General features: G+C 41.4%; 1 non-coding gene across 1 annotated transcript; it reads right to left on the bottom strand.

The window, feature by feature from the left end:
• Nucleotides 1–3051: 3051 nt before the first annotated feature.
• On the bottom strand, nucleotides 3052–3157 carry LOC132604795 (small nucleolar RNA R71). Its single transcript, XR_009568894.1, has one exon. It is a non-coding gene; the product is annotated as a small nucleolar RNA R71 (small nucleolar RNA).
• Nucleotides 3158–25423: the final 22266 nt, after the last annotated feature.

Here is a 25423-nt window from a genome sequence, read left to right as displayed (position 1 = left end):
GAAGAGAAGGTAAAACCCTGTAACTAAGGCCTCCACGGCGGCTCCAAGCTCTCTCTAGGTTCAAAGTTCTGAACTAAGGCTTTTAAGTAATCTAAAGTTATGTAAAAACTGTGTAGAATATGTATTTATAGAGTACCAAAAGGCTTAGGCTCTTAAAAACCAAATCCAACTCGGGCCGGGAAAAAATAGCGGGCTCGCGTCACACTCGCGTCGCGGGTGCAACGTGGAAGACCGAAAAAAAAAAGATTCAGAGACCGTTTTCTTTGCGTCACAGGTGCGACGCATGTTGATCATCTGAAGTGGAAATTCATGCCTTTAACTGTTGCCGGTGGACAAACCAACTCCAATTCCATTCTTTTGTTTAACACTTTAAGTGAATCCAATCATTACCAAATTATGCCAAATCATTAGGCCCTCTCGACACATTCCACTTTGTCTTCTCTTTCTTTTCCTTTCTTTTATTTTCTTCCCGTTTTATTCAATTTTGCTCCAAATGTCTTCAACTTTGCACCGCTTTATTTCTATATAGTAAAAATATAATATTAAGCACAAAGTAATATAATTAATACTCAAAATACAATTAAAAGTACTAAAATGTAAGGCAACAATGGCTAAATATATGCATTTTAGGTCGAACATCACCCTGTCTCCTTACATTTTGCAAACTTATTTTAATTGGATGTATTCATAAGGATGTGTATGAAAACTCGTATTATAGTGGAAAAACTTATGGTTGGAATTAGATGTCTTAGGACAACGGTTCTTACGCCGTTTAGTCGACTTTAGGTCCCCATGCGCGTTTTCAAAAAATCACAGACTTGGTGATTATTTTGTGTAACTGAGTAAAATGGGCATTTGGCAAAACAGTTTTCTTCAAGACAACAAACTGATTTTTCTAGAAAATTTGAGTCCCATTTATAGCAAAAGTTATTTCAAAAAACTAAATTTATTTGACTCAATCAGTTTTTACCGCAACCAAGGGATTTTCACCTTAGCTTTTAATAAATGGGCCCATGATGTGCCTTGAATTTCGGCACATTTTATGCCTTTGTCACTAGAAGTGTTGCTTGTTTTTAAGTGTTTTTACATCGTTTCTTATGTTATTTTGGTGTTTTGTAGGGTTGGTTGACTAAGGAACGGAAATGATAAGAAATGCTGAAAAACGGACAACTTGGAGCAAAAGGACGGTCCGTAACTCGAGTTACGGACCGTAACGTGATCCGTACCAGAGAAGAAGATCCAGATGCGTGCCGCTATAAAGGACGGTCAGTAACTCATGTTACGGGCCGTAACGTGTACCGTAAGCTGAAGGAAATTTCCAGTAAGAAGCCTAAGTGGTGTCACATGTTACGCCCAGAAGGACGGTCCGTAACTCAAGTTACGGGGCGTAATGTCGTGGCGTAACACATTGGCCACTGAACACTGAGGCCATGATCCGCTGGAACATACGGACCATAACCTGTGTCACGGTCTGTCGCAAGAAACCGTAACGGTTGACCTATATCAAGCTGACAAAGGACGAAACCGAAGGACGGACTGTAACCTGTGTTACGGTCCTTAATGATGCCGCGTAAGGGTGTTTTTGTGCAGACATTTGGTGCAATTTTTGACCCTATAAATACTTAAAGTTAGGGTTTTAATTCAGATTCTAATTTTCTTTGGGAGAATTAACTTTAAGTCTTGAATATTTGAAGTGGTTGGAGCATTTAAAGCACTAACTTCACTTTCATTCCATATTGTATTAGCATCGTAAGTATATTATGTTAACTTTTAAGCTTGCTTTGTTAACCAAAATGATGAGTAGCAAATTTTAATTCTAAGGTTGTGGATCCCATGATGGGTATTATGTGAATGGGTTTCTACTATTGATATATACATAATGGTTGTTGGTATTTATTCTGTCTTTGTGCGTTAGCGTTGGGTAATGATTGCAAGCATTAGCCTAAGCCATTATACTAACTTTTCTTGGGAAAGAGAGTCAGTATTGGTAAGATTGAATAACGATGACTCAGGGCATTAACCCTCGTTTAATAGACTAAATTAGGGATAAGAACAAGTCTAATTGGCATTATTGGTCACTCTTCGATTTCAACTCTTTTACATTTGAAAAAATCATAAAGAGGAAATACAGCCTAACTGTTGGGAAACATTAGGAAGTCCTTAAGAGATCAAGTGCATACTCTTAGAACAACCATTAGAAGTATATCACATTGAAACCTGAAGCATAATATCTAATCAAAATGGGGAACACAACCTTAATCTCTCTCTCGCATTAAGTACAATTCAAGTCAAAGTATTCAATTACATTACTCAACAAATATTTCAAACTATTCGGAATAGGATTAAAGCCTTTAAAGACTAGTATTGCATACAATTAGTACCGTTTTCTCTCCATATTCCCTGTGGGATTCGACCCCAACCTTGTTTGGGTTACTATATTTGACAACGTTCGCTTTACGCCATTAATAGATGTAATTTGAGAGTATCAAACTTTGGCGCTATTGCCAGGGAATACGGTTTTGAAATTACTGATTGTTGCGTACTCTTCTTTAAAACTTTTTCTATTCCTTCACACCTTGTTTGCTGTTGTGGTGAACCAGGTGAACATGGCACGAAGACCGAATCGAAATCAAGGAAACCAAGGTGGACTCCAAGTGAAACCACCTGCACCAGAAGAGGACGAAGATGAGAATATATTTGCCGAATTCATCAATGAAGCTGATTATGCTTCTGCTGTGGTCCCTCCTAGGACTAGAAATGCTACTTTCAAAATTGATAGTTCAATCTATCAGCTGTTGAAACTTGAAGGTTATTTTCGAAATTCTTCGGAGGATTTTCCGCTCCGACATTTGAAGAACTTCCTGCACGTGTGTGCTCAACAATCCCAAGGTGCTATTTCTGCTTATGCACTTCGGTTACGGGTCTTCAAATATTCCTTGGCTGGCCAAGCAAGGGAATGGTATGAAAAGCTTCCCAGCAATTCTATTCATACCTGGAGCGAGCTAGCCAATACATTTCTGAAGAAGTGGTTCCCACCGAGCAAAAAGGCTGAACTTCAAGATAAGATCTTTGAGTTCAAACAGCTCCCGGGGGAACAATTATATTCGGCATGGGAGCGGTTCAAGTACTATCTAGCTCAATTTCCAACTCACGGGTTTCCGGATGCTATTCTCACCGAGACATTCTACAAGGGCTTAGATACAATGAATCAGATTGCTGTCAATACTGCCGCGGGAGGATGCTTCATGGACAAGTCATTTATCAACATCACCCGATTGCTTGATAAACTCACCACCCACAATCATGCTTGGCATTCAACTAATAGTGAGAGTCTCTCTTATGGTAGTCCATCACTAGCTGCTGTCGCAAAAGAAAACAATGAGAGAGATCATGTCTTTGCTCAATTGCAAACCACGGTGGATCTATTATCAAAGAAGTTGGCAAAACAGGATGCACAAGGGATAAATGTTGTTGAGGAGTTACCACCTCATCCACAAGGGATGTATCAAGTCCCTGAGGGGATGTACCAAGATGGGCAACAACATTATGAAGATGCTAATTATGTCAACAACTCGCTAGGGGGTTATCAAAGGAAAAATTATCAAGGTCCGGGCCATCACCCATGGCAAAAGCCTTAACACCAATTTCAAGAGAACAATTATAGCAGAAATGATTAGGAAAATCCAAATCAAGGGAATTACAATAACAACAATTATGGCAACAAGAGCTCAAACCCTTACATTCCACCAAGGGGGCAAGCAGCAAGTTCCCAATAGTGGAGAGACAATTCAGCTAGCAACTCTACTAGCAACACTGCTAATGATTCTACGGAGCTGAAAAGTATGATGCAGAAAATGCTAATGAATCAGGACAGGACTGAGAGCACAATAAAGGGAATGTCTCAGGTTCAACTATCTCATTCAGCTTCCATTCAGAAGCTTGAATCGCAATTCAGAGACCTTTCTAAAGAAGTGCATACTCCTCAACGTAGACAACTACCAAGTGACACAGTTCCAAATCCGAAAGATAGTGGGGTAAACTCTCTGGAGCAGGTAGCTGCTATTAGCACCCGAAGTGGAAAAATACTTCAAGATGCTGATAAAAAGGTGATTGATCTCGAGCCAATTGTTAAAGAAGAGGCACAACCTGATGTATCTGATGTTATTGTGGAGGAAGAAACAGAGGAGGAAGTCCCTATTATAGCTGAAGAGGAGCAAAATCTTGATAATCTCAAGGCACAAGGAGAAAATCATGAAAAGGGGAAGGCAAAACTTTCTGGCGCTCTACGCCCTTTGAACCAAATGTTCAAATCTTCACTGCCTTTTCCTCAAAGGCTAGTGAGGAAAACAGAAGATGACAAGTGCTTGCGATTTTATGATCAACTCAAGCAATTGACGATGAACATTCCTTTCATGGACGCTGTCCTAGAAATGCCTGGGTTTGCTAAGCATTTGAAGGATCTCTTAACAAAGAAGAAGAAGAAGTCATTGAAACACGACACTGTGGGTATCACTCATCACGTTAGTGCTATTATTTCCAAGACCACTGTGCAAAAAAGGGAGGAGCATTCACCATTCCATGCACCATAGGGCAACAGGATTTTGCCAAGGCGTTGTGTGATAACGGAGCTAGCATAAATCTTATGCCCCTTGATATTTTTAAGAGATCAGGATTAGGGATACCAAGGCCAACTACCATGAGGTTGCAGATGGCTGACAGGTCGATAAAAAGGCCAGTTGGGGTAGTTGATGATGTGCTTGTTCAAATTGGGGAATTCCTACTGCCGGCAGATTTCGTGATTCTTGACTGTGCTATTGATCAAGAAATTCCTATTATTCTGGGGAGACCTTTCCTTGCTACAGGGAGGGCTCTTATGGATTCAGAAAAGAATAAAATCAAGTTCCGGGTGAACGATGAGGAGGTGACTTTTCACGCCAGCAAGGGTATGAAATTGCCTAGTCTTTATCAAAGTATTTCAGTCATTAATTCTTTTGATGTGGTGGATGAAGCGGTAGAATTCAACATGGAGGAAGAATGCTTGGGTGAAGCATTATCGGCCATTTTGGTAAATTTTGATGCAGAAGATATGGAGGGATATATTGAGATGGTGAATTCACTCACTGGTCTGGGGTCTTACTCTTATGAGCCCAAGAAATTGTCTCTTGATTTAGAGAAGCGAACAACTCCTCCAGTAAAACCATTAAATATTGAGCCACTAAAGTTAGAGCTCAAGCAACTTCCATCCCATCTTAGATATGAGTTTCTTGGAGCCAATGCCACCCTCCCAGTTATTGTGTCATCACTTCTGAATGAGGGCCAAACTCATAGACTCGTCGCAGATTTGAGGAAACATTTGAGAGCTTTGGGTTGGACTATTGCAGACATCCGGGGGATTCCCTTCGGAATTTGTGAGCACCGAATTTAGTTGGAGGAGGAAAGTTCACCAAGTGTTGAGCATCAGAGAAGATTGAATCCACCGATGCAAGAGGTGGTAAAGAAAGAGATTATTAAGTGGCTAAATGTTGGGGTGGTTTACCCGATTGCCAACAATCCATGGGTAAGTCCAGTCCAGTGTGTGCCAAAGAAAGGGGGCATCACTGTTGTCCCTAATTCTAAAAATGAGTTGATTCCTACAAGAACTGTCACCGGTTGGAGAGTGTGTATGGACTACAGGAAGTTGAACACTGAATCTTGCAAGGATCATTTCCCGATGCCTTTTATTGATCAAATGCTTGATCGCCTAGCTGGAAGGTCTTATTATTGTTTCTTGGATGGGTACTCAGGTTACAATCAAATCAACATTGCATTGGAAAACCAAGAAAAGATTACTTTCACTTGTCCCTATGGGACATTCGCTTTCAGCCGAATGACATTTGGTCTTTGCAATGCCCCAGCTACTTTCCAACGATGCATGATGTCCATATTCTCTGACATGGTTGAAAACTTTCTTGAAGTCTTCATGGATGATTTCTCTGTGGTGGGAGATTCATTCGATGAATGTTTAGACCATCTTGATCAGGTGTTACAAAGGTGTGAGGAGACAAACCTCATTCTTAACTGGGAAAAGTGTCATTTTTTGGTAAATGAGGGAATTGTCCTTGGCCATAAGATTTTCGAAAGAGACAAACCTCCACCCATCTCAGTAAAAAGGGTTCGGAGTTTCTTGGGGCACGCCAGATTCTATAGAAGATTTATCAAAGACTTCTCCAAAATTGCAAACCTAATGAGCAAACACTTGGAAAAGGAGTCCAAATTCAATTCTGATGAGAAGTGCATCAAGGCTTTCGACGAGTTGAAGTTAAAATTAACCTCAGTCCCTATTGTTGTGTCCCCGGATTGGTCGTTTCCCTTTGAATTAATGTGTGATGCTAGTGGTCTTGCAATTGGCGCTGTACTTGGTCAGCGGCTCAACAAAATCTTGCACCCAATTTATTATGCCAGCAAAACACTAAATGGAGCTCAACTGAACTATACAGTAACGGAGCAGCAACTACTTGCTATTGTTTATGCCTTTGAAAAGTTTCGGGCTTATTTATTGGGTGCCAAGGTAGTGGTTCACACTGACCATGCTGCCCTGCGATACTTAATGGCTAAAAAGGATGCTAAGCCTCGGTTTATTAGATGGGTGTTGTTGCTACAAGAATTTGACTTTGAAGTCAAAGACCGAAAAGGGTCAGAAAATCAAGTAGCTGACTATCTCTCCAAACTTGAAGCACCAGGGAGACCGATTGATGTGCTGGATATTGATGACACTTTTCTGGATGAAAAAGTCTTGGCAGTCTCCAATTATGCGGCACCATGGTATGTCGATATTGCCACTTATTTGGTAACAGGCATTGTTCCTGAAGATTTGAAGGCATATCAAAAGAAGAAATTCTTGAGAGATTGCCGACAGTATTATTGGGATGAGCCTTACTTATTCAGGACTTGTGCAGACAATATGATCAGAAGATGTGTGGCTGAATCTGAGGTGATGGATATTTTCAAGGCTTGTCATGATTCTCCGGTTGGTGGGCATCACAGTGGAAATAGAACTGCAGCCAAGGTGTTAGAGTGTGGCTACTATTGGCCAGCCATCTATCGTGATGCGAATATGTTGGCACGTTCTTGTGATAAATGTCAACGCCAGGGCACAATAGGTCGGAAGCATGAAACACCGATGAATTTTGTGCTTGAGGTGGAGCTCTTTGATGTGTGGGCCATTGATTTTATGGAGCCCTTCATGAGCTCATATGGCCTGAAACATATTCTTGTTGCGGTGGATTATGTCTCCAAGTGGGTGGAGGCGGTGGCCTTGCCTAACAATGATGGTAGGAGAGACTTTGCCTTTCTAAAAAATAACATCTTCACTAGATTTGGCACTCCTAGAGCTATTATTAGTGATGGCGGTTCTCATTTCTGCAACAAACCATTCGCTGGTCTTCTTGAAAAGTATGGCGTGCATCACAGGGTTGCCACCCCATATCATCCTCAGACGAGTGGTCAGGTTGAAGTCTCCAACAGAGAGATAAAAAGCATCTTGGCAAAGACGGTAAATGTGTATCGCACTGACTGGTCCAAAAAGTTGGATGATGCTCTATGGGCATATCGCACGGCGTTTAAAACTCCTATTGGGACTTCACCGTATAAGTTGGTATTTGGGTAGGCATGTCATTTGCCTATTGAGCTTGAGCTTGAGCATAAGGCCCTTTGGGCGTTGAAAAAGCTGAACATGGATTGGCATGAAGTAACAAAGCTGAGGTTGTTTCAAATCAACGAGATGGATGAATTTAGGTACAATGCCTATGAAAGTGCAACACTGTACAATGAAAAGATGAAATACTATCATAACTCGAAGATCCTCAAAAGGGATTTTCAGTCGAAGGACTTGGTCTTGTTGTATAATTCGCGCCTAAAGTTCTTTCTGGGCAAGCTTAAGTCTCGATGGTTCGGTCCATTTGAAATTGTATGTGTTTCCCCAAATAGAAGTGTCATTGAGGTGAAAACCGAGGATGGCACTCAGACTTTTAAAGTGAATGCACAAAGAGTGAAGCACTACCATTGGTGCATTGATGACGGTAAAGTGGTTGATAGGTATCGTTTGAAATACGGTTCCAGAACTGGAAATTGAGGTATCACGTCGAGCCGTGACGTTAAACCAAGCGTTGTGTGGGAGGCAACCCACATTTACTGCTTTATAAGTACTTTAAATTTCGTATTTCCTTTGTTTTCTTTTATGTTTTTGATGTTTGCTGATGTGGTAGGATTCTGAGGACTGAAGAGGCCAAAAGAAAGTAAGTGCTAAGTTTGCAAGGAAAGGACGCTCCACGTTACGGCCCGTAACTCATGTTACGGTTCATATAATGGAGCGTAACAAGAGAATAAAATGCAGAAATCACTGAAGGATGAGGGAAAAGTGTTTCGGTCTGAGTTACGGACCGTCGAATCGCGTTACGAACCGTAACACATGAGCGTCACCTTGACAACAATCTGGGCAGCCATTGGAAAAATTGCACCCGTTACGCCACGTCTGTATTGTCATGTCATTAATGAAAAATGAAAACGGGGTCGTTTGGTTGACCGTAACACTAGTTACGTCTCGTACTTCATGTTACGGTCCGTAACTCTAAGCGTAACGGTCGGGCATGTTTAAATACATCACCCGACGGTTACACTTTCAAATTTAACCAGCGCTTAACCTCTTTTTAACCCCCCCCCCCCCCTCTCCCTTATAACTTACCTCATCCTCTCTTCATCTCCCCCTTACCATCTCTCCATCATTACTTTACCATAGTTGTTGTTTTTCTTGTCACAATCCATCGCTATTTTGCTTTAGTCTCGAGTTTCATCCAAGCATTGCCCACGATCAGGTATGACAATGTTTTGACTCTCTCTCGTCTTTCATCTATCGATAGGTTTGGTATGATCTTCCATGAGTAAATTCATATACAATGCCATGTAGTTATGATATTGAATGATTTTGAATCCCCATTGAATAATTACGCGGGATTTAACAATGGTGGGGGGTTGGGTTTGGTATGATTGTTGTTTGAGAGACTCGTGGGCACAAAAACATTGTCTCCCATTGAGTCGGAGGGCATCCCGATTGAAAGTTTCATTCGTGAAACGACTAAATTGGTTTGCCCACCAACTGTTCGATAAAAGGTTTCAAAGAAAACTTGGGTAAAACCGGGTGAAGTCTGAGTAACCCGAGTTATGTGAGGGGATCAACTGGTGTTTTACACCATACCCCAAGGAGCATAAAGTTGAAAATCTTGGCCTCGTGCTTAAACGGAAAAATTTGGCTACGTTGTGCATCTATGGACTGATTGCCCGACATTCAGTGTTTCGGGCCATAACGTGTGTTACGGACCGTAACACCCCATCGTAACACTTATGATTTCCATGAAAACTTTCTGGAAATTTGGGTGACGTTACGGTAAGGTGTTACGGACCGTAACCCGGTTGACGGACCGTAACATCATACCGTAACACCTATGGTTTCCCCACAACTTTTTGGAAATTTGGGTCAGGTTACGGCCCGTAACACGTTTGACGGTCCGTAACATCATACCCTAACACCTATGATTTCCAGAAAACTTTCTGGAAATTTGGGTCACGTTACGGTAATATGTTACGGACCGTAACACATATGACGGTCTGCCGAACGTGTTACGTTTCCTATGTTATAAATGAACAAATTTACGGTTGAAGATACGGCCCGTAACACCATCGACGGTCGGTCGACCATGTTACGGTGGATGAGCTAATTGAAGTCCTAAACTTAAACCAATAAGTTGTATAATTGAAAAGCTTCTCGTGTATCATAGCTAACTTTGCCTTGAACAGGTATGGGCAACCCAAGGCAAGGAAAGAAGGTTGCACCCAAGGTTGCAGGCAGAGGAAAAGGTCGCGGTAGAGGCAAAGTAACCTCACGGTTGCGCGATGAAGATCAAATCAAAGACACAAGGGCTACAAAGAAGCCCGCTGCACCCAGCAGGCCAGCCTCACCATCCGAAAGTTCCTCCTCGTCTAATGAGGAGAGTTCTTCTAGTTCGTCTAGCCATAGTGGACCCAGGCAGGCTGTCACACTGCCACACCAGCCTCAACCACCCATTAGACAGCCTACTGCGGAGGAGCGCGAACAAGAGCGCGAACAGGAAAGGAGAGAGACTGACATCCGAATGAGGGCTATGTATGAGCAGGACCTCCGTTTTTCTGTAGAGGGATCTGAAGAACTGTACAACAAAGAGAAGTATTTTCGAGGAAAGGAACGTCAGCTTCGATGGTCTCGATGGATATCCGGGCATCCGTGACACTCTCCGCTTCCACAAGTTAGAGTTTTTGAAAAACCCTGTGGGGTCCTACATCCCGGCTCTTGTTCAGGAATTCTACGCTTCTTATGGGGCTGCTGTATTCAAAGCATAGAAAAAAGGGCAGCGCGCAACTCAAGTGTCAGCCATGAATGAGGTAGTAGTGCGCAAAAAAAAGATTGATGTTTCTTCGACAACCATCAATACAGTACTATTTGGGGAGGATTGTATTGCGCCTACAGCGGCGGAAGAAGAAGAGCTTGTCTACAAAATTGCACAGAAAGATACAATCTCAGTCAGAAAATGGGTGGCCTCGGTGATTGCACGGTCGGCAGATCCCGAATGGGCAATAGTGAAAAAGTTGACAGCCTCTACGAGGATTTGGAAAAACACCCTCACACCTGAGGCAAAGTTTTGGTGGCAGATTGTTCTGTTCTGCATCCGTCCTACCCAGGCAGATAATTATTTGACCCCAGACAGAGTTGTTCCTGTGGCTGCCCTTATGTCAAGGTATAAGATCAACATTGAAAGACTGGTAGCAGCAGATCTCCGGGAGAGAGCCACCCAACCAGCCACTTCCCTAATTCATCCATGTTTGCTCACATTCTTATGCCTGCGCGAGGAACCAGAACCCCTCCCCTTTATCGACCACACTGTGATCTCCAGGAGTATCTATGACATCACAAAGGGCAGAGATGCTATGTTGGGCCAAGGTACAATGCCATCTGCATCGTCTTCTGATGTGCCGGAGGGGCCAACGGGATCAGATGTTTTACCCTTAGCTATCATGGGTGTTGAGGCAACTGCTGCGGGTTAGCCCACAGATTCTGAGGCTCCACCGGCTGACTATGCTACACAGCCCATGCCAGCTCCAGCTCCACCTACTTCGGGTGGTCCTACCTCTTCCACTAGAGCGAGCCCAGCACCGGCTCAACCCATACCGGGAGTCCCACTCGTACTTGCGAGAAAAATGATTTTCAATTGGGAGAATTTTAGGGCAGTGGTCCTGTAAGCAGATAGAACAGATAGGCAGGTCAAGCAGCTCATGACCGAGCTGAAATTGTACACAAAAAGGGCTATTGATGCAGCGTTGAGGCCGACAAAAGAACAGATGGCTGATGACCACCTACAGATCCACTCTTGGATAGATGGTATTGAGAACAGAATGATGGAACTGACTAGGACACACCCCGCTGTGGAATTGGGCACTGTTCGGAGTGAGTTGCGGACACTAAAGGATGATGTGCAGAAATTGAAGCCACAGGAAGTGGCTGTTGTGACGGACCAGATTCCGAAAGTACACACAGAGTTGGTACAGAGCTTATACCAGCCAGTTCAGAGTCTACTCGGCCATTATAAGATCGAGGACACGGTTGATGAGGAGCAAGACGAGGAGTTGGAAAAGGATACCCACTCTTTGGCTAAAGGGAAGCGCAGGAGAGTCACGCCAGATGATGAAAACCTCGATCCCATTCTCAAGAGTCTTGATCCGTTTGATGCTTTGCGCCCACAGAATGAGGAAGAGGAGCGGCGAACATTGAAGAAGATCCGACATGAGTCCCGGCTGGGTTCTGACACCACTGGAGCGGCTTCTAGCTCAGCCCATCCCATTGAGCCGGCACACCATACTTCTGCTCCACCCACTAAGACTGGGACTTCTAGTGTTGTCCATCCTGATACCACCATTGCTCCTACCTCCAAGGTTACCCAACCTCATGATGCTGCAGCAGATCCAAGCGCCTAGTGCGCTCCAGGGAGGCCCTCAATTCTATTGATGGACTATATAGATGCCTTGAGGGCAATGCATGTTTCTAAGTTGGGGGTGTAGGGCAATTGCTGGTATTGTTGGTATTGTTTTGGTATATCGGATATTGTTTGTTTTTGTTTTTGCTTTTGTCGGTATTGTTTTTAATTGTGATATTAAGTATGTGTTTAGGACCCTCTTCGGCTGTTCTTTGCCATGTGTTCTTTTCCCGAAGAATGTTATTTTTATGTTGAACCTGGAATGTTTAGGATGTTTAGTTAAGAGTAAAGTAATGATGACTTAAGTGGCGGTGGTCCGTGTTTTCTAGCATACATAAAAGTGTTTTTACAAGTCAATGATATCCCTCTGAAAAATAATTTGTGATGTACATCAAGAATGGGTTATTGATATTGACATGTATAGTTCTTTTAATGACATTGCAAATAAAGGGTGTTCATGTGTGTGAAATCTTCAAACGGAAGTGAAGTCAGAGTATTTAAACAATCCTTATGCCATTGTGTTGTGAGTTCTTAGTTTCTATTTGTGTATGATGCTTGTAATCTAGAACTTACCCGGTTGGTCGTGTGTGAATTCTAAGGAGAGTTTGATTGTGAAGTGATATTAGGCTTTCTTTGTATTGACTCCAAAGCCTGTTTATCTTAAATGGGCCTAGCCCATACATAAAATGATCCCTAGTCTCCCATTTTGAGCCTATAGACTTTTCTTTGATTAGCCGTTAACTAACCTCCTTCCCTTCTGTGAATAAACCCATTTGGCACCAAGTCCCTCCTTGACACTAAAGAATGACAAAAGAGACTAAAAGCCTAAGTTGGGGGTGATAAGCGAAAGATGTGGAAAATGAGGCTAAAAGCTTAAGTTGGGGATGATAAGTGAAAGATGCGGAAAATAAGGCCAAAGGCCTGTTAGGGGTGATCGTGAGTATTGCAGGGCATGATTCGGTGTGGTTAGAATTAATTCAATATATATATATATATATATATATATATATATATATATATATATATATATATATATATATATATATGTATGTATATGTATATAGATATATAAGTTATAAATAAATCCACGCTGGATCTGTAGGGTCAGAAATAAAAGGAAGAAGGGTGAATGAAGTCAAAATGAAGTGTCAAGGAGGGTGAGTCACCACTATCCAAATATTCATCCTACCCTTCCCTAAGCCAATGTTACAAGCCTCAAAAGTTCTAATGTGATCACAGTCGAACTGTTCAAAGTTGAAGGCATGGAAAATAAAGGCAAGCCTATGGTATGTGCACGTATGGTATGCAAATTTCTTTGTGAGTGTGAGTGTCCTTCTGTATCTTTAGTCTTCTGTCCCATTTATTTTGTAAATGTGTGTCTGGGACATTCTTTGGTCTATGTAAGGGCGTAAGGATTGTAGATTGCAAAGTAACTGGCTTTCCGGAAGTTGAAATTCATGTGCATAGAGACTCCCATACTATGATTGTGTCATTAATTGAGGTTGCATAGTGAATTGAAATTGTTCTGAAATGTGTGTCTTGTGTCACAAATAGGATGTGGATAAGAGCCCAATATTTTTCTTGGATTGAAGAGTCTGTGTTAGAAACACATGCCAAAACCACCGTAGTCATTCTTATGTTACTAGATGTCGTGTGTTAGTAGTGAGTTTTGTTGTAGTTGCTTGAGGACAAGCAAAAGCTTAAGTTGGGGGTGTTGATGTGCCGTGAATTTCGGCACATTTGATGCCTTTTTCACTAGAAGTTTTGCTTGTTTTTAAGTGTTTTTACATCGTTTCTTATGTTATTTTGGTGTTTTGTAGGGTTGGTTGACTAAGGAACGGAAATGATAAGAAATGCTGAAAAACGGACAACTTGGAGCAAAAGGACGGTCTGTAACTCTAGTTACGGACCGTAACGTGATCTGTACCAGAGAGGAAGATCCAGATGCGTGCCGCTATAAAGGACGGTCCATAACTCATGTTACGGGACGTAACGTGTACCGTAAGCTGAAGGAAATTTCCAGTAAGAAGCCTAAGTGGTGTCATATGTTACGCCCAGAAGGACGGTCCGTAACTCAGGTTACGTCGTGGCGTAACGCATTGGCTACTGAACACTGAGACCATGATCCGCGGGAAGATACGGACCGTAACCTGTGTCACGGTCCGTCGCAAGAAGCCGTAACGGTTGACCTATATCAAGCTGACAAAGGACGAAACCGAAGGACGGACCGTAACCTGTGTTACGGTCCGTACCGATGCCGCGTAAGGGTTTTTTTGTCCAGAAATTTGGCGCGATTTTTGGCGCTATAAATACTTAAAGTTAGGGTTTTAATTCAGATTCTGATTTTCTTTGGGAGCATTAACTTTAAGTCTTGAATATTTGAAGTGGTTGGAGCATTTAAAGCACCAACTTCACTTTCATTCCATATTGTATTAGCATCGTAAGTATATTATGTTAACTTTTAAGCTTTCTTTATTAACCAAAATGATGAGTAGCTAATTTTAATTCTAAGGTTGTGGATCCTATGATGGGTATTATATGAATGGGTTTCTACTATTGATATATACATAATGGTTGTTGGTATTTATTCTGTCTTTGTGCGTTAGCGTTGGTTAATGATTGCAAGCATTAGCCTAAGCCATTATACTAACTTTTCTTGGGAAAGAGAGTCAGTATTGGTAAGATTGAATAACGATGACTCGGGGCGTTAACCCTCGTTTAATAGACTAACTTAGGGATAAGAACAAGTCTAATTGGCATTATTGGTCGCTCTTCGATTTCAACTCTTTTACATTTGGAAAAATCAAAAAGAGGAAATACGGTCTAACTGTTGGAAAACATTAGGAAGTCCTTAAGAGATCAAGTGCATACTCTTAGAACAACCATTAGAAGTATATCACATTGAAACCTGAAGCATAATATCTAATCAAAATGGGGAACACAACCTTAGTCTCTCTCTCGCATTAAGTACAATTCAAGTAAAAGTATTCAATTACATTACTCAACAAATAGTTCAAACTATTCGGAATAGGATTAAAGCCTTTAAAGACTAGTATCGCATACAATTAGTACCCTTTTCTCTCCATATTCCCTGTGGGATTCGACCCCAATCTTGTTTGGGTTACTATATTTGATAACGTCCGCTTTACGCCATTAATAGGTGTAATTTGAGCATATCATCCCAATGCCCAAACAACTTATATACTCTTTCACCTAAAAACAATTGGTAGGTTTCGACAAGAATTGGTTCGGTCATAATCCAAAAAGTTTGGTGTTCTTTTTATGAAAAATTACAAAGATCTGTGTTTTTTCATAAAAAATATAAAAGGGAGGCTCCTAAAGCCTAATGTTGTTTTGGCCCTTAGCTGGCCAAAGTAAACGAGCATTTATAGACGAGATATACTCATTTTGTATGAAAACGTCTTTACAAACGTATAAAACCACTTCGTAATACATAATTCCGGATAAGGTTGAACGTACCAATGCGGACTAACCCGAGCCAAGTGTATGACTATAAGGACTTAACTCATAAAACCAAGACTCACTTTTACATCATCTTTCTAAAGAATATACTCCTTATACATAAAGGAGACTATTTATACACGAATGTTATAAATCCGGAACTACGATACCCTATATATAAAGGGAATATATTCAAAAAAATTCAAAAAAAAGATATGCATGATAGTTCTTTTTTTGAGGGAAAATAAACACAAAAAAATAAGTATTTTAAATAGATACTCATACACTGGAATTCGAAGGTCAACCATATAGTACGGATCCTTAATATTGGGGTGCCTAACACCTCCCCCGGGGGATCACCAGAACCCGGGGGATCACCAGAACCCTTACCTAGAACTTTGGATTATGAAGGTTTTTTCACGGCGTTTGAATTAACCCTTCGAAACCAGTTTTCCTAATTTTCTAAAAATTAGGTGGCGACTCTTTTTCAAAAAACAAGTCCGAAAGAGCGTCAGCGAGTTCGTAGTAGCCTTTTTGCGCCCTAAACCTGCGCGAAAAAGCAAACCGTCACAAGCACTGGTATCACGAACATGGGCCAAGTAGGCCAAACATCCTCTATCCACGAACTTCCTAGCTCGAAGGAAGGAAATGATCTTCTTCGGGGAGGGACTGGGAGTACCCTTCCACTTAAGTCTAGGAATACCCAGCATAACTAGTGTGACTGTCTTGGCGTAACAGTCCAAAATCATATGATAAAGAGACAACTAACTCATAACCAAGATAATATCGAAATATACCATATCAAGAATCACCAAGTCTATCCACGTACCATAACCCACAAATGTAACTGTACAAGACCGATAGACTCGATCAACCACAACAGAATCTCCGACTGGAGTAGATACATGAATAGGCATGACAAGTAGATCACAAATCTTATCTAAACCCACAGAGAAATATGTAGACACATAAGAGAAAGTAGAACCCGGGTTGAATAACACTAACGCAACCCGATGACAGACTGAGATATTACCTGTGAACACTGCATCTGAAGCCTCGGCCTCTGGCCTGCTAGGAAAAGCATAACAATGAACCCGTCTGCCACTAGTCTGCAAACCTCCACGACCACCACAACCTAGTTGTGCTCCACCCCTAGCGGGTGGATGTCTACCTCTACCTGTCTGGGATCCTCCTCTACCAGGTTGGGTACCACCTCTACCAGATGTGTGGCCACTCTACCCAGGTTGTGCACTGCCTCTACCATAAGATCCACCCCCTCTAACCGGTGAAGCTGGAGCTCTGGGTTCTGATACTGAGTACTCTAATCACTCTGTCTGAGTCGGGGATAGTTCATCTTGAAATGCCCCCTCTCTCCACACTCATAACATACATTGTCCAACACAGGCCGCTGAACAGAAGCTGAAAAACCCGAATACCCGCCACGATCAAAGAATCTGGAATACGAACCCACTGGCTGCCCTGAAGAATAATGACTTGGACCTAAAGGCCCTCCAACAGATGTCTACATAGCCCACTAAATCAGGCGACTGAAATAGATCTGGGAACTACGTCCATACTGGCCCTGCCCTCTAGAGAATGAACCACCGAAGCTGCCTCCTTGTGGTCCCTCTTATCATCACTCTTACCAAAGTTATCTTATCTCACGGACTCAACTGTAGTGACACGATCCACTACCTCCTAGAACAAAGTCCCTACAGATACTAACTGAAGAGCTAACAACTTCAAAGCATGGTTCAACCCCTTGACGAATCTCCTCACTTTCTCCGCCTCTATGGGTAGCAACTAAAGCGCATACCTGGACAAGGAGTAAAAATAAGCCCCAAACTCGGCAACCAGTGAACTTCTCTGGTCAATGTGACTGAAGTCATCACACCTCCTATCTCTCAAAGTGTGCGAAATGTACTTCTAAAAAAAGTTCAGATAAAACTGAGTCCATGTCAACGGAGAGCACCCAGCTGGTCTGCACTCAATATACACTCTCCACCATAGCTTGGCATTACCTAATAACTGAAAACTCACAAACTCAATCCCGTGGCTCTCTACCGCCCCCATCTTGTGGAACCTTTCATGACAGTCGATGATAAACTCATAGGCATCCTCTTACTAGGTGTCGTAGAAGACGAGAGGCTTTGTCTTGGTGAACCTATGTTGTAGGTTGTGCGCTCACCAAACAGTATATGAGGGACCTGGTTGTGTACTAGTTGCCTTATGTAGTGCAGTAAGTAAAGAAGACACGATTTTTACCATGAAAAACTCCTTGCTCAAGGGATTAAAAACCACGACCTACCCCAGTATGATTTCAACTCCACTACACGAACAACTTTAGGTTACAACTCTATTGTAAGCTAGGAACTAACTCCCATAATCTCTCACCATTACAATCATGCTTATGTAACCTAGGAACTAACTCCCATAGTCCCTCAACCCTTGCAATACTCCGATTACAAGAAATTCCACTTAGCTAACTCTAGCTAAGGACCACTAAAACGCTTAGACTAATCCTAGCCTAACGTACCACTCAACAGCTTGAGGAAACACACTTCCAACAAGCGCACTTTGAGAATTTAAGATACCTACAAACAGCTTCTAACCAAGAAGATTAGTTTTTCAGTTTAAGCACAAATGAACAAAGATTTACAACAACCTAAAGAACATAGACTAAACACATATCAGGATCTGGTTCTTCAGCTTGAATGTAACTTTGTTCTTAAGAGATCTTGAAAAATTGTGTCGGCAGCTTTGCACGATTTAGATTAGGTTTTCAAGTCTACCAAATATATTGCCATCATGTTGTATATATAGTAGGAGAATGGGAGTGAAAAGAGACCACTCATCAATTTTAACCTAAAGCATGGGCCAACTAGTGGCTCGGCTTTACCGTTGTCTCTGCCCACAGTGCAAGCTGCACAGAGATCAGATTACAGACCAGGTCTCTATCTGGTTCTGAAATTATTTGACAATCATTAAAACACGAATGCACTTAGGACTATCAATTTCTCCCTTTTTGATGATGAAAAACGCATAGACTGATGTTCCCCCATGAGAACTAGCTTCTCACTTGTTCCCCCTGCAAAGCAGACCATCATTGTCAAGGCACCTGCAACATGTTAGCAACATACGCAACACATTTCTAGAGCATATCTTCCCCTTAGTCACATGGTATATCATTCACTCATTTTGATCATAGTCGGATGTACCTATTCATATCATCAACAATATCTTCCCCCTTTTGGCATTATCAAAAACATTCAGCGACGCCCTCTCAAAGCTACGAAACATAAGTATACACGATAAAAGAGATAGCTTATGGCATAAAGACAAAATAATTGTTGCATGTATCATATTAATTTGCCCACAAGATGAAGTAACAATCACTATCCAAAAGCAATAGTATAGATAATACACATATGACAGTTAAAGAGTTAAAACATCATGTCATAGACAGAGAGAACTAGGGGAAAACAGGGGGAATTTGAGGGACTGGAATATAGAGGACATAACAAGGAGAGGAATCAGGGAGCATGAGCAAAGGCTTTCAGAACATTATTCACTTGCTCATTAGCATCTCTTTGATTTTCAATCAGCTTATCACGAAGCTCATCCACCTTCTCCTTCAAGCGAGCATTCTCAGCTTGGAGCTCAGCATTTACATGTACAAGCTCACTACTAGGACTGGTTTCACATGCTTGTTCAACCAATGTAGCTCTCAGGAGATCATTTTTAGCTTGAAATCGGCTGATCTCAATGGTTGCTTGCTCCTATGCGTCAATTAGGTCAGATATAACAGAGATGCTCCCCACACCTTCCCTTTTGTGTATGCATTCACACTTTTCCAAGGTCCTTAGAGCGATCATCTACTTCTTTGTTCCCTTAGTAGCCTTTCCAGTCTTGACACTGAGAAGCTCAAACACATTGGTCAAGAAGAAGCCATAAGGAAGCCCATGCTTGCTGTCTTTGATATTCACAACCTTAATCATATGTTCAATCATTACACCAGGAAAGTTGATTTGTTGAAAGTTTGCAAGAGCTTCAAGAAGCATTAGGTCTGACAACGAAGTCGTGCATCTCCCCTCAGCTCTAGGAAGCAGCACTTTATTAACAAACTCAAACATAAGTTAATATTGCGGCTTCAGTTACTTCTTATGGAACCTTTCAGATGATGCAGAACCCTTCTTGACAATTGAGTTTTTGAAATCTTAAGAGGCTTTTCCTTTCACAATTTTTAGTCCACGGGATGGGACTGCCAAGATTTCTCCAAATTTTGCCTCATCTAGCTCGAATTTCTCTTAATGAATTATAAGAGCCAAGGTAGAGTCATCAGTATACATCAGATTTAGGTAGAACTCAGGCACCTCTTGTTTAAAGACACTAGGAACTGGAGCAACAAGCAGATATTCCCATTTATGAAATTTTACAATCTCTAGAAGTTTTCTCATTCCATGCTTATCGGAGATGTCATGATCAAATACTCTTCCCAGCAGCACCTTTTGATTCATTAGAGTATTTCCCTTTCCTCATCTGAGTCGTATAACCTTCTCCTTTTCTCAGAGCAACCTGGTTCCTTTCTTAGTTTGCTCCCTTTTCTTTTGGGTTGTCAAGGTGTATTATTCTTCTTAAATGCTTGCTCATTTCTCTCAGTAAGTGTATCCTTCTTGACAACCCTTTTTCCTTGTTCTTCTTCTTTTCTTTTAGACAACCTTTTCTCAAAAGATGGTTGTTCAGGTTCCTCTTCTTCATCAGGAATTGTTATCACATCCAAAGACGATGGCACCTCCTCATCTCTCAAACCGTTCTTCCCAAATATTCTTTTCTTCTTGTACACCAATTTCTCTTTGTTTGCCTTTAGGGCGAACAAAATCCTAGCTTTTCACTTTTTCCTAGTGTTTGGAGCTTTATAAGCAATATATTTCCTGACTTTTTCATTTCTTGGAGTTACAAGGCTAGAGGATATCTTGATTACGGTACTTAGAATGATATCACCATCAGAGTCTACTTCCTTAGAGGAGTTGTCAGACTTTTCCTTCTCCGGATATGGTCCTCTTAAGTGCAACACAGCAGGTATAACATCTCTAATTACTTTAGAGGGGTCTGGAATCTCGACTACTATGGGAGTAGTCTGAAGTATAAATAATTCGAACACTCCTTGTGCTGAGAGACCAGGTCCTCATGCACATCCCCTGTACTTTCTTCTTTCCCCTGAACTTTTTCACTGTCCATATCAGCCTGCATGGCATCATCAAACCGAGCCACTATTTCTTTTCACTCTCTAGTATATTAGACAATCCCACTTTTTTCTCCAATAGGTTACTATTTATAACTGAGATGGAGTCCTCTGTTCCTTTTTCACAACTAAAGGAATTAGGATTACTTGAGATTTCTACACCAACTTCATTATCCTTAGTGGTACCTCCATTTTGTGAGTCTTGTATATCTTCACAATTTGCCTTTTCAGCAACAGACCTTTGGATATTGGTATTTAAACCCTCTGAGCTCATGATATTGTTTGAAAATTCCACTCCATCATCCCTTGCGTTGATTTCCTCAGTGGTTTAGAGGAATTTGGAGACTGAAAGTGTTTGATAGCTTCCGCTGAAGCTGGTTTTCTAGACGGAATGGAATTTGAGGATGTGTTTTTAGAAGGCAAGGGGAAGAGTTTTATGTTTGAGATAGCTTGAGAGGTGGACTCGTTATTAAACATGTTTGATCTCGGCCAGGGTAAAAGCACTTTTTAAAAGCTTGGCCAAACACTAATTGCTGCTCAAAAGTACTTTTTAAATTAATTGGCCAAACACAAACTGTTTTTAACCAAAAGTACTTTTTTGAAAAGTACTTTTGAAAAAAAGTACTTTTTAAAATAAGCTGTTTTTAGAAGCTTGGCCAAACAGGCTATAAGTCACAAGAACCAGGTTTCTTGACAGTTTTTTAAGCAGCAAGGAACTCGAAAGTATGCAATGTCTCCAATACTTATGCTGTCCTATTAGTAGTATGAGAGTATGCTTCTCCTTAGTCACTGTCACATAATGTGAAGAGCTTCTTCTGATCATGCTGTCTTTTCTTTAGTAGAAGCTAATTACAATATCATAGGAAGGTGTTTTTTTTTAAAAGACACACACTTTCCTTAGAGTTCCTTGAGTGAGGTGATATTCTTCATTTTTCAATAGGATTTTGAGAAACTATACCTTTTGACAGTCCTTTGCTTTCTCAAGTATTCTGGCAGAATTACCAACTCCGTTTGGGAACCCGCACCCGATCAAGTCCCCTAGAGTGAGAAGCAGTGTGAATTGAGATTTCTTCTTTTAATTCAGGCAACTCTTCCTTTTCCTTCCACAGACCAGGTTCCCCTTTTCTTGACTTTTGTTTGGCAGTATCTTCATTGTGAAGAAGGTTGAAGATGTTGGTCTTTTGTGAACCAAACTCTTGTCTGCCCTCATACTCATCCTGAGCTTTGTTTGTCATCTCCTTCTCTCTACATGATGTATTCAACAGTTCTTTGATGTGGCTCTTTAGAAGAGGATTTTCCTTAGTAACTTCCTCAACTTGCTCTTGTAGATCTATGATACTAACAACCATATCATCCCTTTCTTGATCTTAAGTGGTCTCACTACCCTTAATTTTGAGAAGATCAAGATTTGAATTGATTTTGTCGACTCCGTCATGTGCACCTTCGAGAGCATCCCAAATCTCATTTGTTGTTTCACAAGAGGAAGCTAGATTGTACTCCCCTGATCCAATGCTTGAGGAAGATTTTTTTTAGATTCTTGATCTTTTTGCAGAGTAAGGCCATTCAGCTCAGGGAGATGAGGACCATAACAGATCATATCCCACAAATCTGTATCCTTACCAGTGATGAAGTATTGCATTCTAACCTTTCACCATTCATAATGTTAAGCGCTGAAGTTTGGTGGTCTTGAGACAGACTCTCCCTTCTTTTTGGTTTAGTGAGATATCCATGAAGAGATCATTTCTAGGTGTTAACCTTTTAGAAAGAATCTGCTCTAGTACCAATTGTTGTACCCTGTGCGCTACCCAAACAGTATATGAGGGACCTGGTTGTGTACCAGTTCCCTTATACAGTGCAGTAAGTAACGAAGGCACGATTTTTACCTTGGAAAACTCCTTGCTCAAGAGATTAAAAGCCATGACCTACCCCAGTAGGATTTTAACTCCACTATATGAGCAACTTCAGGTTACAACTTTATCGTAAGCTAGGAACTAACTCCTATAATCCCTCACCCTTGCAATACTCCGGTTGCAAGCAACTCCACTTAGCTAACTCTAGCTAAGGACCACTAATACGCTTAGACTAATCCTAGCCTAATGTACCACTTAACATCTTGAGGAAACACACTTCCAACAAGTACACTTTGAGAATTTAAGATACCTACAAACAGCTTCTAAACAAGAAGAGTAGGTTTTTAGTTTAAACACAAATGAACAAAGATTTACAACAACCTAAAGAACATAGACTAAACACATATCAGGATCTGGTTCTTCAGCTTGAAAGTAACTTTGTTCTTGAGAGATCTTGAAAACTTGTGTCGACAGCTTTGCACGATTTATATTATGTTTTCAAGTCTACCAAATATGTTTCCATCATGTTGTATATATAGTGGGAGCATGTGGGGTGAAAAGAGACCACTCTTCAATTTTGACCTAAAGCTAGGGCCAACTCACAGCTGTACTTGTGTGCAGCAAAGGGCTCGACTTTACAAATGTCTCTACCGATAGTGCAACGTGCACAGAGAGCAGATTACAGACCAGGTCGCTCCCAGGTTCTGAAACAGTTCGACAATCATCAAAACACGAATGAACCTGAGACTATCAACCTCCAAACTAAATCATGCTCCTCACCGGTCATCACAGGGCCTGCCACGGGCCTAGAGAATAAGTCTGGTCCTGGAATCTAATCCATACGTAGAGTCACAGCCGCAGCAGGATGTACCCCTAGAACACGAAACCTCTCTATGATCTGCTCAGCTAATCTCACCCCCAAACCATCTGGTGCAGCCAGTAACACACCTACCTGAGTCAACCCCTCAAGTAGGTTCAACACATGAACTAAAGCATCGGACAACACTAGAGTAGATATAATATTAGGTTGAGCTGGTGCTGGTCCTAACTCCTCTCATCACGATGATCCGTCGGTGCCTCGGGAGAGACAGATCTATCGTGGGCCTGACCAGCCACTGGTGCCCTGCCTCTAGCCGGTGCTGCCCCTCTACCTCTGTCGCGACCACGGCCTTTAGCCTGGCCTCTACCACGTGCCACTGCCCCAGCGGCAGGCATGGGTGCCTCGTCAACTACTGCTCTAGCACAAGTCCTCACCATCTGTGAGAGAATAAAAGGAGAAATCAAATATCAATTTGAACCAACTAGATACCAATTAGAATTAAGTAGAACGAAAGGAAAGAAAGAATTGGAGTTTTCCGAGTGTCTCATAGCCTCTCGAAGATAAGTACAGATGTCTCTGTACCGATCAACAAGACTCTACTAGGCATGTTCTTGTACAGGTGAGATTGGTGAACCTAGGGCTCTGATACCAAGTTGCCACGACCCAAAATACCATCGTGATGGCACCCACACTAACCCCCATCGTGGGCGAACCATCCCATTTATTCATTTCTTATTCAATTAAGAAAAGAGTTAAATAGCAAGGTCAAGTCATAACAAGTATAAGTCAAGACCATAAATATAAAGTGGGGAAGATACTAAGTCATAATACAATCCCAGAAATGAAGTCACCGTACAAGAAGAACTAACCAATGATGTCTAAGAATAATACATATGTCTGGAATACAAATAAGAATGTCTAATGGAATAGTAGTAGACAAATAGAAAGGAACTCCAGGGTTGCATGGCAGGTAGGTAGCTCACCATTGGGATCCTGGCAGCAAATAGCCTCAAGGCTAGAAACGGGGTCTAGAAAAATGTCCTGCCTCAAAATCTACACTCAGGAAAAGTGCAGCAAGAGAAGTATCAGTACATACATGTACTGGTAAGCATCCTAGGCCGACTAAGATTAGTTAACGCATATAAGCACAAAATCAATAAGATATATAGGCACAAATAACCACTCAAATCACAGAAGATCACACAACCGAATCATCGCCTAAGGTGAAACACCTAAACACAAGTTTGCCAAGTTTTCAATATTGCCTCAAAGTAACCACAATCACGAATACAACCAACAAATCCAGCCAATCGATGTAAAATGTGATGATTTTTTTAAAAAAATTAATATTGCCCAAATGGCAATTTTATTAATTAAAAGAAATGAAATGGTTCAATACAGAAAGGGAACTGAGAAAAACAAAAAAAAATATAGTAATTGCCAAAAATAAACCAAGTAACCCTAAATTTACGCGGCTATTTCTCTCTCTTCGGCAAAGCTTCTCTCTCTATGAAAACATCATCGTTGATGCTACTGTGATGATTTGAGCTTATCTCAGCTCCAATTTAGCTTGTATCTGATGTGTATCGACGGTGGTGGAACATATCTCTATTACTGTGTAGCTCAATCTCCAGGTATGTAAATGTGATGATGATATATGCAATACAATGAAATGGACGTCATCCAATGCAATAGCCAGTATCTCAACCTGTACACACATGCTCCCGACGGAATATTAACGTCTCTACGTCTCAGCAGTCATGACCTGCGGAGGACCCATGGCGTCCATATACCACTCGCTCCGGAATGTCCCATCGGATCACGAACACACATACCTTCCGCTCCGGAATAATCCTCGGATCACAAATTCACATAATGCTTTCATCAAGGTGTCACATTTCTTTCATAGTTGCCATAGATCTTTCATCATCAGTACCACAGTTTTTCCATCATACCATTTCCATCGTGTATGAGTGTATGAATGTAAAAATGCTAAATCAAATGCAATCAATGC

Source organism: Lycium barbarum, chromosome 7, assembly GCF_019175385.1.
Source record: "Lycium barbarum isolate Lr01 chromosome 7, ASM1917538v2, whole genome shotgun sequence".
NCBI lineage: Eukaryota > Viridiplantae > Streptophyta > Magnoliopsida > Solanales > Solanaceae > Lycium > Lycium barbarum.
This window is presented reverse-complemented; position numbering and strand designations above follow the sequence as displayed.